This window comes from Polypterus senegalus, chromosome 1 (assembly GCF_016835505.1).
Source record: "Polypterus senegalus isolate Bchr_013 chromosome 1, ASM1683550v1, whole genome shotgun sequence".
NCBI classification, from domain to species: Eukaryota; Metazoa; Chordata; class Cladistia; order Polypteriformes; family Polypteridae; genus Polypterus; species Polypterus senegalus.
In genome coordinates, this window is record NC_053154.1 from 164168679 (window position 1) to 164188643 (window position 19965).

At 43.9% G+C, this 19965-nt stretch overlaps 8 non-coding genes across 8 annotated transcripts; all 8 read right to left on the reverse strand.

Annotated features, from left to right (window-relative positions):
- Window positions 1-9018: 9018 nt before the first annotated feature.
- On the reverse strand, window positions 9019-9090 carry trnat-cgu. Its single transcript has one exon. It is a non-coding gene; the product is annotated as a tRNA-Thr (tRNA).
- A 347-nt stretch (window positions 9091-9437) lies between these two features.
- On the reverse strand, window positions 9438-9520 carry trnal-uaa. The gene has a single exon. It is a non-coding gene; the product is annotated as a tRNA-Leu (tRNA).
- Window positions 9521-11710: 2190 nt separating this feature from the next.
- Window positions 11711-11782, reverse strand: trnat-cgu. Its single transcript has one exon. It is a non-coding gene; the product is annotated as a tRNA-Thr (tRNA).
- Window positions 11783-12127: 345 nt separating this feature from the next.
- Window positions 12128-12209, reverse strand: trnal-uaa. Its single transcript has one exon. It is a non-coding gene; the product is annotated as a tRNA-Leu (tRNA).
- A 2192-nt stretch (window positions 12210-14401) lies between these two features.
- trnat-cgu lies at window positions 14402-14472 on the reverse strand. Its single transcript has one exon. It is a non-coding gene; the product is annotated as a tRNA-Thr (tRNA).
- Window positions 14473-14817: 345 nt separating this feature from the next.
- Window positions 14818-14900, reverse strand: trnal-uaa. Its single transcript has one exon. It is a non-coding gene; the product is annotated as a tRNA-Leu (tRNA).
- A 2192-nt stretch (window positions 14901-17092) lies between these two features.
- On the reverse strand, window positions 17093-17163 carry trnat-cgu. The gene has a single exon. It is a non-coding gene; the product is annotated as a tRNA-Thr (tRNA).
- A 347-nt stretch (window positions 17164-17510) lies between these two features.
- Window positions 17511-17592, reverse strand: trnal-uaa. The gene has a single exon. It is a non-coding gene; the product is annotated as a tRNA-Leu (tRNA).
- Between the last annotated feature and the right edge of the window lie 2373 nt (window positions 17593-19965).

The following is a 19965-nucleotide window of genomic DNA, read 5'->3' on the forward strand; positions in this document are numbered from 1 at the left end:
AGCCAATCTCATTATTTAACAGCTGGATAGGGCAGATTTTCTCAGAATTGGTTACCTGAAAGATAAATGTGATTTTAGGTTTCCCAAAGTGCTCTCTGTGCGTTGTTTGAGCAGGTGGCACACTTGGATATTTTACCGCAAAGTGGACTTTCATGAAGCTGGCTGTTGGTACAGTAAGTAGCAGGTGTAAAGTCCTTACGCTGGGATAGCCCTGCCTCAGGTCCGCTCTGCTAAGGGACTTAATTCTTTTCGGAAAGCTGACTTTCTCACAGATTTTGCTGAAACCGGGCTGCCAGAGGACAAATAGAGAAAAGGATAAAGGCTAAATAGACCCTTGATCGAGGACTTTTTGGGCATGGAGAAGGCGGACTGTTGGCACTGTGCATTAAGCCAAATTTATGCCAGCTTCATTGCAAGACTCCTGAAGCGTTGCCCTAAACCTGTTGCCAATGCCCTGCATTGCAGATGCCTACCTGGATTCTTCTTTGCTCGGTCCACGGACAGGTGCCTCCTTTGCAGTAGTCAGATTGGAGAGATTTGGAAAGGGGCCAAACAGTTAGGAAATTACTGAGCTTTTGAAAGTCCGTTGGCCGAGGCAGGGTCCCTTAATCCGTATTCTGTGGTGCGACTACATATCTTTAACGATGAGCCTTTGGTAAAATCTTCCCTAGCGTAAATACAAAAAGTAATGAATCTATGTAAATGATGTCTTCCAGTTCTTTTGCCTTTCCCAGATAATGAAGTTGGCTGACATGAGAAGAATATGGAATGGTCCTTTAAGCCTTTGAAGACTTTTTCCTAAAAACTTATTTGTGATTCCTTGCTAGATGCAAACTGTTTCGAATTAAATCGTCTTTAAATTGTTAACATGTATTGATGATAATACTAAGGCCTATTAATGCGTTGCTGAAATTTCTGTAAAGGATTTGCGACTAGGAGAAGATTTTAGCCTAAACCAATCTACAATGAGTGGCTGAATCAGTTAAATATCCATCCTTGCCAAAGGATCAAGTATGACAGTACAAGGCCTTGGTGAGGTTGAACTCACGACCCTGGTTTACTGAGACCCATGCTCTGCCTCTGAGCTAAAGGCGAACTGTTGTAAGCTTACCTATCCCAAATTTTTCTGATAGGGACAAGCATGTTAATTAAGGGTTAAGGGTAGGCATTGAGTTCATTTCACTTCTGTCTTCTCTGCTTTTCAATTCCCAAGTCACAAGGTAGCAAAAGGTCCAGTGTGGTTCTACCAGAACACAAGTTCGAAGCACAGGGCCTGTGGAATGCTTGAAGAACATTGACCTCAAGTACATTTACGTTTGTTTTCAGAGCTAAGGATGCACATTCTAAACGCTTTGCTAACTTTCTAAAGGGAGATGCGTACCCCAAACACAGGAGTGAGCGGTGCACTTGAACAACAAGCTACCAGAAGTGGGATTGAACCGGCGGAATTTGCCCATTGGATTAATCATCTTAACCACTCGGCCATTCTGGTACTAAAGAAGGTGGTTTACTCAATCTTTGTCTTGCCACTCCATAACTGCGCTCATTCTTTCAGCTCCTTCAAAAGGAGGAGACTCCTTCTTCCCTACGTGCAGGAGGCCAGAAGGCTACTCCTATTCGAGAACGTCTCACTTCTCAAGCTTTGTTCCCATACTCAAATGTTTAAACTTGAATCCTAAAATCAACCTTTCCTCGAATGACACTAACATCCAGTACTAAGCTTCCGATTGCACTGAAAAGCTGGCTGATTCACTGGGAGATTGGTTTGGATTTGAAGGTTCCGTTATTGTGGGAAGGTAATCAGCACTTTTCTTAGTGTTTAGCAAATTAGGACCTTCCGGCAGCTGTGAAAGGCACAAGTTGAGGTTTTCCTTGTAGCTCATCAAAAAGGTCCAATATTTTTGCAGGTTCGACTTCTCCTTAACCGACGGCTTAATCAAGTTTTCCTGACTGACTCTGACAAGCTAATTCCCGTTCACTTAGGGTGTGGACCCACTCTGCAGGCTGACTAAGGACCCTGCAATGACAAGAGGACCAGATGATATGCAGTAACCTGAAGATTCTTCAGCATTTTCTGGAGATTATTTCCATAACAATGTGGAGGTCTTCAATGGTTTCCAAAAGAAGTGTTTAGATTCAACTTCCGCACTTCCTTAAACAAAGTGGGTGACTTGGCATCTTAGAAAAGGGCCTGTTATCCTTAATTTGGAAAATGGACTACTGCCGTTGGGAATCTTATTCTGTCTCATGTTTAAAGAATTTACTGAACCCTGCGTGAGTTAACCTGAATCAAAATCGATACCATGCTGATTACCTGGAGAGGTTTAAGTTTTGCATGGTCAGGAAAACGTGGAAATTGTGTTTGCAATTATAACTAGAAAGCTCTTTGCATCGATTGAGATTTTCCGTGCTCGAAATTTCCAGCTGGATTGATCAGTATTTACTGCAGTAAATTTGGTTACCTGAAAGATCAAATGTCGATTTCATGGTGACCCTCAAAGTGCTACCTGGCTGACAAGGACTGTTATTGGAACCGGTGTCGTACAATTCAGTCAGTTTTCATTCAAGAGTGGACTTTCAAGAGTTGCTGATTGGTATCAGAGTAGACGTTATAAGTAACCGTCCTTAGTCTTGGGAAGCCCTGCCAGTCCCTGCAAGGTAACCTTGATTTTCTTTGGAGACCTGACTTGCTTCCGACTAAGTCAAACCTGGTGCCAGCAGGTGACAATTGAGAAAATGGATAAAGGCTAGAAAGACCCTTACTGACTCCAAGAGACTTTGTATTGGAGAAGCTCGACTACGGTGGGCAGTTTGTGGGCATTTGTACAAATAAATTATGCCAGGTTATGTATGACTTGAGACAGTGGCGATGCGTTTTTACCCAGTACTCACTGTTGGCCATTACCTAGGCATTGAGATGCTACCGTGAGTTCTACTTTTCTGCTGCTGAACGGAAGTTTCCTGACCTTTTCCGTAGTCAGATTGAGACAAGATTTGGAAAGAGGAAACTAAAATCTTTCCAGGAGTTTTGACTTCAGTTGGCAACCCGCCGGAAGCAGGATCTTAAACCGCATTGCTGTGTACGACTGTACAGCCTGTCTTGACCACCTGATTCTTCTTTGCTCTCTCATACAACCCTTTTAAGACGTAGCAAACTTAAGGGCAAAAGTAATCGATAGAGTTACGTTGATGAGTCTTTCTATTCGTTCTTTGGCCATTTCCCATAATGAGTTGGTCCTGACATCAAGAAATGGCAATGGCCCTTTAACGCAAGCTGAAGAATTTATCTCTATAAGAACTTATTTGTGATTCCCTTTCAGATGCAACTGTTTCTGACACTTAAAATACACGTTCTTAAGCGAATTTATCCAAAGTTTATGATCATTAACTGGAAATGCCTTATTGAATTCGATTGCCATAGAATCTTGCTTAAAAGATTTGAGACATTAAAGGAAAGCCATTTTAGCCTGAAAATCTCTGAATGAGGCTTTGCAGTAAAAGATTTGCCATCTTACCAAAAGATAGGATTGAAGTAATAGGCCTCTTGCCCAAAGGATCAAGTTGAACTTACCAGTCCTTGTGAGGTTGAACTCACACCCTGGTTCAACCAATGCTCCTGCTGAGCTCAACCTAACTAGAATTCTTACCCTAGGCAAGCACTTTTCTGATGGGACAAGATGTTTTAAGGGTTAAGGGTAGGCATTGAGTTCATTTCCACTTCTGTCCTTCTCTGCTTTTCAATTCCCAAGTCAATAAAGTCAGAATGTAGGTTCTACGAACCGTTCTAAAAGCCAGGGCCTTGAATGCTATAAGAACATTGACCTCAAGCATTTCGTGTTTCAGCTGATGTAATGAAGAGAACATTACCTAACTTTCTAAGGTGTTGCTTCCAAACACAGGTGAAGGTGCATTGAACAAAAGCCCGAAGTGGATTAACGCGGGCAATTTCCATGACTAAGTCCATCTTACACTCGCCAATTCTGGACTCAAAGGTGGTTTAACAATTTGTACAACAACTCCATGAAAACTGCGCATTTTCAGCTCCTTCAAAAGAGGGGGACTCTTCCATAGTTCAGGGGCCAAAGGCGCTCCCACTTCAGGAACGCTCGCTCTTTAAGATGTGGTTCTAACTCAAATGTTTAAACTTGAATCCTAAATCATCCTCTCCTGAAGTGACCCTAACCATCCAGTTTAGCCCTTGCAAAGAAAGGGAGTATTCACGGGAGGATGGTGATTTGAGGGATTCCGATGAGTCGGACGTAATCATGGACACTTAGTTTTTAGAATTAGTACCTGCAGCTAGTGAAAGGACAAGTTGGTTTTCCTGACAACGCATCCCGAAAAGGTCAGCATATTTTCCAGGTATTCTTAACTCCGTTAATCTAAATTTTCCTGACTGTACTGGAGGGTAGAACGTTCATGTGGTGGACCACCACTCTGCAGGCTGACTAGGACCATGAATGACAAAGAACGATGTAATAAAGGTAACCTCTGAAGACTTCCACTACAAATTTTCGAAGTTGTTCATTTCCTAAATGTGGAGAGTCTCAAATGGGTTTCAAGCGAAGTTAATTGACTTTCGATTCCTTTAAACAAACGCGGTGACTTGGCTTATGATAAAGGTCCTATGTAGCAATTTGAATGAGCTAATCTGCCTTGGGAATTTATTCCTGTCTGTGGAAGTATGGAACCCGCCGTGTCCTGAATAAAACATCCACTAGGTACCGTGGAAGGGTTTCAGAGTTTAGACAGTGGCAGGAACGAGAAAGTTCAGCTTGATACAAGGAAGTAAAGTCTTTCATCGACACAGATAAGCCATCTATTTTTAACAGCTGGATAGGGCAATTTTACATGGGAAGGGTTACAAAGATAAATGTGATGTAAGTTTAGCAGTTTCTGTGCGTTGTCTTTGAACAGTGGCCGATCAGAGTATTTGACCCTAGTGGACTTCATGAGCTCCTGATTGGTACAATTGAAATGACAGGTTAAAGTCTCGTCTTGTGGGATCGCCCTGTCAGGTGCTCCTGCTACGTGAACCTATTTCAGAAAGCCTACTTTCCCGACAGATGCGCTGCAAACCGGGCTGCCAGGTGACAAATGGATAAGGGAGAATAGCCCTTGACTCCAGGCTGTTTAGGATGGAGATGGCAGGACGTAGGATTGCCAAATTTATGCCAGCTTCATTAGCAAGATCGACTCTAGACCACGAGTGCCTAACCTAGTTATATTCCTGGATTGCAGATGCCTACCTTGGATTCTTCTTGTGGTCAGAAGTGCCTCCTTGCAGTAGTCAATAAAAATGTTGAAAGGGGCCAAAGAGATTCTACCAAGGCTTTTGACTTCGACCGCGGAAGCAGGATTCTAACCGTATCTTTCGCTAGTATTTTACCCGATCGATGCACTTCGTGCTCAAATGCAACCTTTAGCCAGTAGAGCTACAGAAGGATGAAATCTATGAAAGATGCTTCAGTTTTGTTTTGTCCTCTCCCAGGTGAAGTTGGCCTGACATCAGAGAATAATGTCCTTACTCGTAAGCTGTTTTCCTAAACTTATTCTGTGAATCCGCTAGGCAAGTTCGAAACTTAAAAACGTAAGCTTAGAATTAGTTCATTATGTTTGAGGATCATGTAACAATGCCTTCATTTCCGGAGGCAGAAAATGTCTTCTGTCTGAAAAATTTGACTACAGTAAATTTAGCTCAACAATCACGAATGAGTGGCGATCGTAATATGCCTCCTTGCCCAAAGGATCAAGTATGAAGTGCCAGGCCTTGGTGAGGGTTGACTCACGACCCCTGGTTTACAGCAATGCTCTGCCTCTGGCCAAGGCCAACTGTTGTAAGCTCCTAGTCCCGCTGAACTAGTTTGAAGGGCGCTGTTAATTAAGGGTTAAGGTAGCATTATTCACAGGCTTTTCTCTGCTTTCAATCCCAAGTCAATCTTAATGTTTCAGTGTGGTTCTACAGAACACAAGTTCTTAAGCCAGGGCCTGTGGAGCTATGGAACATTGAGCCTCCAAAATACTTTGTATTTCAGCTGAGCTAGATACATTACAAGAGCATTGAAATCTTTCTGAAAGTGATGTCTTCCAAACAAGTGACGTGCCTTAACAAGTTACCAGAAGTGGATTGAACAGGCTTTGCCATTGATCTTAAGCCAAGCTTACCCGGCATTCTGGTCCTCAAAGAAGGTGTTTACAATCTTGTCTGCCACTCCATAAAACTTCATTCTTTAGCTCCTTCAAGGAGGAGACCATTTCTACGCATGAGGCCAGAAGGCGCTTTAGGGAACGTCTCGCTTCTGCTTTGTTCCCATGTGAAATGTTACTTGAATCTAAAATCTGCCTTCATGACACCTAGCTATCCAGTATAGCTCTCTGCACTGAAAAGTGGCTGATTCACGGGAGATTGGTTTGATTGAAGATTCGATGAGTCGACAGGTAATCTGGACACTTGTTTTGGCAAATTATGACCTCCGCAGCCTAGAAAGGCATCAAGTGGAGTTTCCGTAAGAGCATCCCGAAAAGGTCACATATTTTTGCAGGTTGCGATTCCTAACCTCGAGCGGTAATCTAAATTTTCCTGACAGACCGAGATGTAAGCGATCCTCACGTGGTGGCACCCTTCTGCCAAGGCTGACTAAGGACCTGCAATGACAAAGAGGAAGAGTAATGCAGGTAACTCAATATTCCTCAATATTTTCTGAGTCTTGTTCATTCCATAAAATGTGAGAGGTCTTCAAATGGGTTTCACAGAAGTTTAGATATCTAGAAGCTCACGATTCCTTTAAACAAACACGGGTGACTTGAGTCCTTATGATAAAGGGGCTCCTTTGTCTTTTTGAATGAGCTAATCTGCCTGGAATTTATTCTGTTCATGGAGAAAGCTTCTGAACCTACCTTTCTAAGAATAAACATCCAAATTCTTACAGGTGAGAGGTTTCGATTTTGAACATGGCAGAAAGTGGAAGAGGTTCACCTGGATTAACATAGAAGCTCTTATAGTCCAGAAAGCAATGCCTTTTTAAAAGCTGATAGGCAGATTTTACTAAAGGAATTTGGGTTAGAAAGATAAAATGTATTTCAATGGTTTCGCTAAAGTGCTCTTGCGTTTTTGAGCAGGTGGCCGTATCAGCAGTATTTTACCCAGAAGGGACTTTTATGACAGCTGGCTGATTGGTCGGGGCAGACAGGTGTAGTCCTTCGCTGTGGATACCCTCCCCAGGTCCTCCTGTCAACCGGAACCTTAATTCTTTTCAGAATGACTTCTCACGATTAGCTGCAAACGCTGCCAGTCAAAGGGAAAGGATAAAGGCTACGATAGACCTTTGTCCCCGAGGGACTGTTGGTGCATGAGAAGCGGATGGTGCACTTGTCATTTGCCAATTTATGCATTATCGAAGGGACTCTAAGACCGCGGAGGTGTTCTGGAACACTGTTCAATTGCCCTCGAATTGAGATGCCACCTGATTTTAAACTTTGCGCAGTCTCGCAGGTGTCTCCTTTGCGTAGTCGATGAACAAGTTGAAAGGGCCAAACAGAAATCTTCAGGAGCTTTTGACTTCCTGAACGCGGCTTGATCCCTTTAAAGTTTCTGTGGTGACCGACGAAGTATCTTTACCGATCGTGCACTTGCGGGCTGTCAAAATGCAACCCTTAAGCCATAAGACACAAGAAAGTAAAGAATCTATGTAAATGATGTCTTTAAGTTTTCTTTTTGTCCTCTTCCCAAGTACGTGATGTTGGTCTGACATCATGAAATGAATGTCCTTAACGCTGTGAAGCTTTCCTATAAAATTCTGGATTCCTGCAGAGCAATGTTGAACCTAAAATCCGTTCTTTAGCAAAATTTGTTCACATAGAGGATCATTTTATAAAGACCTGTTGTCATTAATGAATGAGCCTAGAAAATGTCCTTCTGAAGAAGGATTTGTCATACAGGAAAGACTTTAGCCTAACCTCAACGAATGAGTGGTTGAATCTTAAATGATCCCAAAAAGATCAAATCCTGGCAGTACCAAGGTTTGGGGAGGGTTAACTCCAGACTTGTTTACAGACCAAGTGGCCTTGAGCACGGAAACGTGTTGTAAGCACCTAGTCCAGCACTTTTCATGAAGGAAAGCCATTTAATGGTTGTAGCATTAGTTCATTCACTTCTGTCCAGCTTGGCTATCAATTTCCAAGTCATAAAGTAGAAAGGTCCAGCGTGATTCTAAGAACCAAGTTTCAAGCCAAGGGCCTGTGGAATGTAGAACACTTGACCTGAGTACATTACGTTGATATTTCAGCTGACTAAGATCACATTGCACATTCTAACTTGCTAAAGGTGAGTGCTGCACCAAACACAGAGTGAACAGGTGCACTTGAACAACAGCTACAAGTGGGATTGACGCACGCTAGGCATTTGCCACATTGGACTTAAGTCCAAGCTTACCACACGCCATTCTCGTACCAAGGTGGTTTAATCAAACTGTCTTGCCGAGCAATGAAAAAAGGCATTCTTAGCTTAAAGAGGAGACCTCATCTTCCCACGGTGCAGGGCAGAAGGGACACCAGGGACGCTGCCGCTTCCTGCTTTGCTAAATTGATCCAATTCATCCGCCGAAGGACACTAAGACCAGTGCTCTCTTGAAAACTGGCTATTCACTGGCATTGGTGTTTAACCTGGATTCTTCTTGTGGTAATTGCACTTTATGGAAGTGCCTCCCATATGGAATGGTCCTTTAACGCCTTGTGAAGACTTTTCCCTATAAAAACTTATTCTGTGATTCCTTGCTAGATGCAAACTGTTTCTGAACCTTAAAATACACGTTCTTTAGCGAATTTGTTCAACAAATGTATTGATGATCATTGTAAACGAAATGCCTTCATTAATCCGTGTGCCTAGAAAATGTCTTCTGTCTGAAGAAGGATTTGACGACTACAGGAAAGATTTTAGCCTCAACCAATCAAACGAATGAGTGGCTTGAATCGGTTAAATATGCCATCCTTTGCCCAAAGGATCAAGTATGGACAGTACCAAGGCCTTGGTGAGGGTTGAACTCACGACCCCTGGTTTACGAGACCAATGCTCTGCCTCTGAGCTACAAGGCCGAACTGTTGTAAGCCTACCCTAGTCCAGCCACTTTTCTGATAGGGACAAGCATGTTAATTAAGGGTTAAGGGTAGGCATTGAGTTCATTTCACTTCTGTCCTTCTCTGCTTTTCAATTCCCAAGTCAATAAAGGTAGCAAAAGGTCCAGTGTGGTTCTACCAGAACACAAGTTCTAGAAAGCACAGGGGGCCTGTGGAATGCTATGAAGAACATTGACCTCAAGTACATTTACGTTTGTATTTTCAGCTGAGCTAAGGATCCACATTGCGAACGCATTTCGCCTAACTTTCTAAAGGTGAGTGCATACCCCAAACACAGAGTGAACGGGTGCACTTGAACAACAAGCTACCAGAAGTGGGGATTGAACCCACGCGGGCATTTGCCCATTGGATCTTAAGTCCAACGCCTTAACCACTCGGCCATTCTGGTACTCAAAGAAGGTGGTTTAATCAATCTTTGTCTTCGCCACTCCATGAAAACTGCGCTCATTCTTTCAGCTCCTTCAAAAAGAGGAGGAGACTCATCTTCCCTTACGGTGCAGGAGGCCAGAAGGGGCGACTCCCACTTCAGGGGGAACGTCTCGCTTCTTTCGCTTTGTTCCCATGCTTCAAATGTTTAAACTTGGAATCCTAAATCAATCCTGCTTCCTGAAGTGACACCTAACCATCCCGAGTATAGCTCCCGTTGCACTGAAAAGCGTGGCTGATTCACTGGGAGGATTGGTTTGGATTTGAAGGGATTCCCGTTGATGAGTCGGGACAGGTAATCATGGCACACTCTTAGTGTTTTGGCAAATTAGTGACCTTCCGGCCAGCTAGTGAAAGGCAGCAAGTTGAGGTTTTCCTGTGACGACGTCATCCCCGAAAAGGTCCAGCATTATTTTTGCAGGTTCGACTTCTCCTTAACCTCGAACGGCTTAATCTAAATTTTCCTGACTGTACTCGGAGAAGTAAAGCGAATTCCGTGTCACTGTGGGGTGTGGACACCACTCTGCCAAGGCTGACTAAGGACCCTGGCAATGACAAAGAGGACCAGATGTAATTACAAGGTAACCTCTGAAGATCATTCCACTACAATTATTTTCTGAGTCTTGTTCATTTCCATAACAATGTGGAGAGGTCTTCAAATGGGTTTCAAGCAAGAAGTTTAGATATCTAGAGCTTCACGCATTCCTTTAAACAAAACGACGGGTGACTTGAGGTCTTATGATAAAGGGGCTCCCTGTTGTCGCAATTTGAAATGAGCTAATCTGCCTTGGGAATTTATTCTGTTCATGGGAGAAAACGTTTACTGAACCCTGCCGTGTTCCTGAATAAAACATCCAAATCCTGCGGTTACCGTGTGAGAGGGTTTCCAGAGTTTTTAGACGAGTGGCAGGAAAACGTGGAGAAGAGGTTCAGCTTGATAACAAGAAGAAAGCTCTTTCATCGACACGAGATAAGCCAATGCTCATTATTTAACAGCTGGATAGGAGCAGATTTTACTCGAGGAATTTGGGTTACCTGAAAGATAAAATGTGATTTCAATGGTTTCGCTAAAGTGCTCTCTGTGACGTTGTTTTGAGCAGGTGGCCGTACTTCAGCAGTATTTTACCCCGCAAAGTGGACTTTCATGAACGCTGGCTGATTGGTACAGTAAGTAGACAGGTGTAAAGTCCTTACGTCTTGTGGGATCGCCCTGCCTCAGGTCCGTCTCCTGCTAACGTGAACCTTAATTCTTTTCAGAAAGCTGACTTTCTCCGACAGATTGCGCTGCAAACCGGGCTGCCAGAGTGACAAATGAGAAAAGGATAAAGGCTAGAATAGACCCTTTGTCACTCCGAGGGACTGTTTGGGTATGGAGAAGGCGGGACTGTTGGCACTTGTGCATTTGCCAAATTTATGCCAGCTTCATTCGCAAGACGACTCTAAGACCACGGCGACGTTGCCCTTGAAACACTGTTCCCAATTGCCCTCGGCATTGGAGATGCCTACCTTGGATTCTTCTTTTGCTGCGTGTCTACAGGACAGGTGCCTCCTTTGCAGTAGTCAGATTGAGACAAGATTTGGAAAGGGGCCAAACAGAGAAATCTTACCAGGAGCTTTTGACTTCCGTTGAACCGGAAGCAGGATTCCTTAATCCGTATTCTGTGGTGCCGACTACACTATCTTTAACCGATCGATGCACTTTCGGGCGTCTCAAAATGCAACCCTTTAAGCCAGCGTAAGACTACAAGAAAGTAATCGAAATCTATGTAAATGATGTCTTTCAGTTTTCTTTTGTCCTCTTTCCCAGATACGTGAAAGTTGGCCTGACATCATGAAGAATATGGGAATGGTCCTTTAACGCCTTGTGAAGACTTTTCCCTATAAAAACTTATTCTGTGATTCCTTGCTAGATGCAAACTGTTTCTGAACCTTAAAATACACGTTCTTTAGCGAATTTGTTCAACAAATGTATTGATGATCATTGTAAACGAAATGCCTTCATTAATCCGTGTGCCTAGAAAATGTCTTCTGTCTGAAGAAGGATTTGACGACTACAGGAAAGATTTTAGCCTCAACCAATCAAACGAATGAGTGGCTTGAATCGGTTAAATATGCCATCCTTTGCCCAAAGGATCAAGTATGGACAGTACCAAGGCCTTGGTGAGGGTTGAACTCACGACCCCTGGTTTACGAGACCAATGCTCTGCCTCTGAGCTACAAGGCCGAACTGTTGTAAGCCTACCCTAGTCCAGCCACTTTTCTGATAGGGACAAGCATGTTAATTAAGGGTTAAGGGTAGGCATTGAGTTCATTTCACTTCTGTCCTTCTCTGCTTTTCAATTCCCAAGTCAATAAAGGTAGCAAAAGGTCCAGTGTGGTTCTACCAGAACACAAGTTCTAGAAAGCACAGGGGGCCTGTGGAATGCTATGAAGAACACTGACCTCAAGTACATTTACGTTTGTATTTTCAGCTGAGCTAAGGATCCACATTGAAAGCATTTCGCCTAACTTTCTAAAGGTGAGTGCGTACCCCAAACACAGAGTGAACGGGTGCACTTGAACAACAAGCTACCAGAAGTGGGGATTGAACCCACGCGGCATTTGACCACTGGATCTTAAGACCAACGCCTGAACCACTCGGCCATTCTGGTACTCAAAGAAGGTGGTTTAATCAATCTTTGTCTTCGCCACTCCATGAAAACTGCGCTCATTCTTTCAGCTCCTTCAAAAAGAGGAGGAGACTCATCTTCCCTTACGGTGCAGGAGGCCAGAAGGGCGACTCCCACTTCAGGGGGAACGTCTCGCTTCTTTCGCTTTGTTCCCATGCTTCAAATGTTTAAACTTGGAATCCTAAATCAATCCTGCTTCCTGAAGTGACACCTAACCATCCCGAGTATAGCTCCCGTTGCACTGAAAAGCGTGGCTGATTCACTGGGAGGATTGGTTTGGATTTGAAGGGATTCCCGTTGATGAGTCGGGACAGGTAATCATGGCACACTCTTAGTGTTTTGGCAAATTAGTGACCTTCCGGCCAGCTAGTGAAAGGCAGCAAGTTGAGGTTTTCCTGTGACGACGTCATCCCCGAAAAGGTCCAGCATTATTTTTGCAGGTTCGACTTCTCCTTAACCTCGAACGGCTTAATCTAAATTTTCCTGACTGTACTCGGAGAAGTAAAGCGAATTCCGTGTCACTGTGGGGTGTGGACACCACTCTGCCAAGGCTGACTAAGGACCCTGGCAATGACAAAGAGGACCAGATGTAATTACAAGGTAACCTCTGAAGATCATTCCACTACAATTATTTTCTGAGTCTTGTTCATTTCCATAACAATGTGGAGAGGTCTTCAAATGGGTTTCAAGCAAGAAGTTTAGATATCTAGAGCTTCACGCATTCCTTTAAACAAAACGACGGGTGACTTGAGGTCTTATGATAAAGGGGCTCCCTGTTGTCGCAATTTGAAATGAGCTAATCTGCCTTGGGAATTTATTCTGTTCATGGGAGAAAACGTTTACTGAACCCTGCCGTGTTCCTGAATAAAACATCCAAATCCTGCGGTTACCGTGTGAGAGGGTTTCCAGAGTTTTTAGACGAGTGGCAGGAAAACGTGGAGAAGAGGTTCAGCTTGATAACAAGAAGAAAGCTCTTTCATCGACACGAGATAAGCCAATGCTCATTATTTAACAGCTGGATAGGAGCAGATTTTACTCGAGGAATTTGGGTTACCTGAAAGATAAAATGTGATTTCAATGGTTTCGCTAAAGTGCTCTCTGTGACGTTGTTTTGAGCAGGTGGCCGTACTTCAGCAGTATTTTACCCGCAAAGTGGACTTTCATGAACGCTGGCTGATTGGTACAGTAAGTAGACAGGTGTAAAGTCCTTACGTCTTGTGGGATCGCCCTGCCTCAGGTCCGTCTCCTGCTAACGTGAACCTTAATTCTTTTCAGAAAGCTGACTTTCTCCGACAGATTGCGCTGCAAACCGGGCTGCCAGAGTGACAAATGAGAAAAGGATAAAGGCTAGAATAGACCCTTTGTCACTCCGAGGGACTGTTTGGGTATGGAGAAGGCGGGACTGTTGGCACTTGTGCATTTGCCAAATTTATGCCAGCTTCATTCGCAAGACGACTCTAAGACCACGCGACGTTGCCCTTGAAACACTGTTCCCAATTGCCCTCGGCATTGGAGATGCCTACCTTGGATTCTTCTTTTGCTGCGTGTCTACACGGGACAGGTGCCTCCTTTGCAGTAGTCAGATTGAGACAAGATTTGGAAAGGGGCCAAACAGAGAAATCTTACCAGGAGCTTTTGACTTCCGTTGAACCGCCGGAAGCAGGATTCCTTAATCCGTATTCTGTGGTGCCGACTACACTATCTTTAACCGATCGATGCACTTTCGGGCGTCTCAAAATGCAACCCTTTAAGCCAGCGTAAGACTACAAGAAAGTAATCGAAATCTATGTAAATGATGTCTTTCAGTTTTCTTTTGTCCTCTTTCCCAGATACGTGAAAGTTGGCCTGACATCATGAAGAATATGGGAATGGTCCTTTAACGCCTTGTGAAGACTTTTCCCTATAAAAACTTATTCTGTGATTCCTTGCTAGATGCAAACTGTTTCTGAACCTTAAAATACACGTTCTTTAGCGAATTTGTTCAACAAATGTATTGATGATCATTGTAAACGAAATGCCTTCATTAATCCGTGTGCCTAGAAAATGTCTTCTGTCTGAAGAAGGATTTGACGACTACAGGAAAGATTTTAGCCTCAACCAATCAAACGAATGAGTGGCTTGAATCGGTTAAATATGCCATCCTTTGCCCAAAGGATCAAGTATGGACAGTACCAAGGCCTTGGTGAGGGTTGAACTCACGACCCTGGTTTACGAGACCAATGCTCTGCCTCTGAGCTACAAGGCCGAACTGTTGTAAGCCTACCCTAGTCCAGCCACTTTTCTGATAGGGACAAGCATGTTAATTAAGGGTTAAGGGTAGGCATTGAGTTCATTTCACTTCTGTCCTTCTCTGCTTTTCAATTCCCAAGTCAATAAAGGTAGCAAAAGGTCCAGTGTGGTTCTACCAGAACACAAGTTCTAGAAAGCACAGGGGGCCTGTGGAATGCTATGAAGAACACTGACCTCAAGTACATTTACGTTTGTATTTTCAGCTGAGCTAAGGATCCACATGCGAAGCATTTCGCCTAACTTTCTAAAGGTGAGTGCATACCCCAAACACAGAGTGAACGGGTGCACTTGAACAACAAGCTACCAGAAGTGGGGATTGAACCCACGCGGGCATTTGCCCATTGGATCTTAAGTCCAACGCCTTAACCACTCGGCCATTCTGGTACTCAAAGAAGGTGGTTTAATCAATCTTTGTCTTCGCCACTCCATGAAAACTGCGCTCATTCTTTCAGCTCCTTCAAAAAGAGGAGGAGACTCATCTTCCCTTACGGTGCAGGAGGCCAGAAGGGCCGACTCCCACTTCAGGGGGAACGTCTCGCTTCTTTCGCTTTGTTCCCATGCTTCAAATGTTTAAACTTGGAATCCTAAATCAATCCTGCTTCCTGAAGTGACACCTAACCATCCCGAGTATAGCTCCCGTTGCACTGAAAAGCGTGGCTGATTCACTGGGAGGATTGGTTTGGATTTGAAGGGATTCCCGTTGATGAGTCGGGACAGGTAATCATGGCACACTCTTAGTGTTTTGGCAAATTAGTGACCTTCCGGCCAGCTAGTGAAAGGCAGCAAGTTGAGGTTTTCCTGTGACGACGTCATCCCCGAAAAGGTCCAGCATTATTTTTGCAGGTTCGACTTCTCCTTAACCTCGAACGGCTTAATCTAAATTTTCCTGACTGTACTCGGAGAAGTAAAGCGAATTCCGTGTCACTGTGGGGTGTGGACACCACTCTGCCAAGGCTGACTAAGGACCCTGGCAATGACAAAGAGGACCAGATGTAATTACAAGGTAACCTCTGAAGATCATTCCACTACAATTATTTTCTGAGTCTTGTTCATTTCCATAACAATGTGGAGAGGTCTTCAAATGGGTTTCAAGCAAGAAGTTTAGATATCTAGAGCTTCACGCATTCCTTTAAACAAAACGACGGGTGACTTGAGGTCTTATGATAAAGGGGCTCCCTGTTGTCGCAATTTGAAATGAGCTAATCTGCCTTGGGAATTTATTCTGTTCATGGGAGAAAACGTTTACTGAACCCTGCCGTGTTCCTGAATAAAACATCCAAATCCTGCGGTTACCGTGTGAGAGGGTTTCCAGAGTTTTTAGACGAGTGGCAGGAAAACGTGGAGAAGAGGTTCAGCTTGATAACAAGAAGAAAGCTCTTTCATCGACACGAGATAAGCCAATGCTCATTATTTAACAGCTGGATAGGAGCAGATTTTACTCGAGGAATTTGGGTTACCTGAAAGATAAAATGTGATTTCAATGGTTTCGCTAAAGTGCTCTCTGTGACGTTGTTTTGAGCAGGTGGCCGTACTTCAGCAGTATTTTACCCGCAAAGTGGACTTTCATGAACGCTGGCTGATTGGTACAGTAAGTAGACAGGTGTAAAGTCCTTACGTCTTGTGGGATCGCCCTGCCTCAGGTCCGTCTCCTGCTAACGTGAACCTTAATTCTTTTCAGAAAGCTGACTTTCTCCGACAGATTGCGCTGCAAACCGGGCTGCCAGAGTGACAAATGAGAAAAGGATAAAGGCTAGAATAGACCCTTTGTCACTCCGAGGGACTGTTTGGGTATGGAGAAGGCGGGACTGTTGGCACTTGTGCATTTGCCAAATTTATGCCAGCTTCATTCGCAAGACGACTCTAAGACCACGGCGACGTTGCCCTTGAAACACTGTTCCCAATTGCCCTCGGCATTGGAGATGCCTACCTTGATTCTTCTTTTGCTGCGTGTCTACACGGGACAGGTGCCTCCTTTGCAGTAGTCAGATTGAGACAAGATTTGGAAAGGGGCCAAACAGAGAAATCTTACCAGGAGCTTTTGACTTCCGTTGAACCGCGGAAGCAGGATTCCTTAATCCGTATTCTGTGGTGCCGACTACACTATCTTTAACCGATCGATGCACTTTCGGGCGTCTCAAAATGCAACCCTTTAAGCCAGCGTAAGACTACAAGAAAGTAATCGAAATCTATGTAAATGATGTCTTTCAGTTTTCTTTTGTCCTCTTTCCCAGATACGTGAAAGTTGGCCTGACATCATGAAGAATATGGGAATGGTCCTTTAACGCCTTGTGAAGACTTTTCCCTATAAAAACTTATTCTGTGATTCCTTGCTAGATGCAAACTGTTTCTGAACCTTAAAATACACGTTCTTTAGCGAATTTGTTCAACAAATGTATTGATGATCATTGTAAACGAAATGCCTTCATTAATCCGTGTGCCTAGAAAATGTCTTCTGTCTGAAGAAGGATTTGACGACTACAGGAAAGATTTTAGCCTCAACCAATCAAACGAATGAGTGGCTTGAATCGGTTAAATATGCCATCCTTTGCCCAAAGGATCAAGTATGGACAGTACCAAGGCCTTGGTGAGGGTTGAACTCACGACCCTGGTTTACGAGACCAATGCTCTGCCTCTGAGCTACAAGGCCGAACTGTTGTAAGCCTACCCTAGTCCAGCCACTTTTCTGATAGGGACAAGCATGTTAATTAAGGGTTAAGGGTAGGCATTGAGTTCATTTCACTTCTGTCCTTCTCTGCTTTTCAATTCCCAAGTCAATAAAGGTAGCAAAAGGTCCAGTGTGGTTCTACCAGAACACAAGTTCTAGAAAGCACAGGGGGCCTGTGGAATGCTATGAAGAACATTGACCTCAAGTACATTTACGTTTGTATTTTCAGCTGAGCTAAGGATGCACATTGCGAACGCATTTCGCCTAACTTTCTAAAGGTGAGTGCGTACCCCAAACACAGAGTGAACGGGTGCACTTGAACAACAAGCTACCAGAAGTGGGGATTGAACCCACGCAGCATTTGCCCATTGGATCTTAAGTCCAACGCCTTAACCACTCGGCCATTCTGGTACTCAAAGAAGGTGGTTTAATCAATCTTTGTCTTCGCCACTCCATGAAAACTGCGCTCATTCTTTCAGCTCCTTCAAAAAGAGGAGGAGACTCATCTTCCCTTACGGTGCAGGAGGCCAGAAGGGCGACTCCCACTTCAGGGGAACGTCTCGCTTCTTTCGCTTTGTTCCCATGCTTCAAATGTTTAAACTTGGAATCCTAAATCAATCCTGCTTCCTGAAGTGACACCTAACCATCCCGAGTATAGCTCCCGTTGCACTGAAAAGCGTGGCTGATTCACTGGGAGGATTGGTTTGGATTTGAAGGATTCCGTTGATGAGTCGGGACAGGTAATCATGGCACACTCTTAGTGTTTTGGCAAATTAGTGACCTTCCGGCCAGCTAGTGAAAGGCAGCAAGTTGAGGTTTTCCTGTGACGACGTCATCCCCGAAAAGGTCCAGCATTATTTTTGCAGGTTCGACTTCTCCTTAACCTCGAACGGCTTAATCTAAATTTTCCTGACTGTACTCGAGAAGTAAAGCGAATTCCGTGTCACTGTGGGGTGTGGACACCACTCTGCCAAGGCTGACTAAGGACCCTGGCAATGACAAAGAGGACCAGATGTAATTACAAGGTAACCTCTGAAGATCATTCCACTACAATTATTTTCTGAGTCTTGTTCATTTCCATAACAATGTGGAGAGGTCTTCAAATGGGTTTCAAGCAAGAAGTTTAGATATCTAGAGCTTCACGCATTCCTTTAAACAAAACGACGGGTGACTTGAGGTCTTATGATAAAGGGGCTCCCTGTTGTCGCAATTTGAAATGAGCTAATCTGCCTTGGGAATTTATTCTGTTCATGGGAGAAAACGTTTACTGAACCCTGCCGTGTTCCTGAATAAAACATCCAAATCCTGCGGTTACCGTGTGAGAGGGTTTCCAGAGTTTTTAGACGAGTGGCAGGAAAACGTGGAGAAGAGGTTCAGCTTGATAACAAGAAGAAAGCTCTTTCATCGACACGAGATAAGCCAATGCTCATTATTTAACAGCTGGATAGGAGCAGATTTTACTCGAGGAATTTGGGTTACCTGAAAGATAAAATGTGATTTCAATGGTTTCGCTAAAGTGCTCTCTGTGACGTTGTTTTGAGCAGGTGGCCGTACTTCAGCAGTATTTTACCCCGCAAAGTGGACTTTCATGAACGCTGGCTGATTGGTACAGTAAGTAGACAGGTGTAAAGTCCTTACGTCTTGTGGGATCGCCCTGCCTCAGGTCCGTCTCCTGCTAACGTGAACCTTAATTCTTTTCAGAAAGCTGACTTTCTCCGACAGATTGCGCTGCAAACCGGGCTGCCAGAGTGACAAATGAGAAAAGGATAAAGGCTAGAATAGACCCTTTGTCACTCCGAGGGACTGTTTGGGTATGGAGAAGGCGGGACTGTTGGCACTTGTGCATTTGCCAAATTTATGCCAGCTTCATTCGCAAGACGACTCTAAGACCACGGCGACGTTGCCCTTGAAACACTGTTCCCAATTGCCCTCGGCATTGGAGATGCCTACCTTGGATTCTTCTTTTGCTGCGTGTCTACACGGGACAGGTGCCTCCTTTTGCAGTAGTCAGATTGAGACAAGATTTGGAAAGGGGCCAAACAGAGAAATCTTACCAGGAGCTTTTGACTTCCGTTGAACCGCCGGAAGCAGGATTCCTTAATCCGTATTCTGTGGTGACGACTACAGTATCTTTAACCGATCGATGCACTTTCGGGCGTCTCAAAATGCAACCCTTTAAGCCAGCGTAAGACTACAAGAAAGTAATCGAAATCTATGCAAATGATGTCTTTCAGTTTTCTTTTGTCCTCTTTCCCAGATACGTGAATGTTGGCCTGACATCATGAAGAATATGGGAATGGTCCTTTAACGCCTTGTGAAGACTTTTCCCTATAAAAACTTATTCTGTGATTCCTTGCTAGATGCAAACTGTTTCTGAACCTTAAAATACACGTTCTTTAGCGAATTTGTTCAACAAATGTATTGATGATCATTGTAAACGAAATGCCTTCATTAATCCGTGTGCCTAGAAAATGTCTTCTGTCTGAAGAAGGATTTGACGACTACAGGAAAGATTTTAGCCTCAACCAATCAAACGAATGAGTGGCTTGAATTGGTTAAATATGCCATCCTTTGCCAAAAGGTTCAAGTTTGGATGGTACCAATGCCTTGGTGAGGGATGAACTCACGACCCCTGGTTTACGAGACCAATGCTCTGCAGATGTTCTGCAGCAATTAAAGTTAATTAATACTTCTACGTTGAAGTAAACAACTTGTATTGTTGTCCCAACTTTTGTTGATTACTTAAATTCTCTCTGTCTCTCTTAATGTAGAGCTGGAACAGAC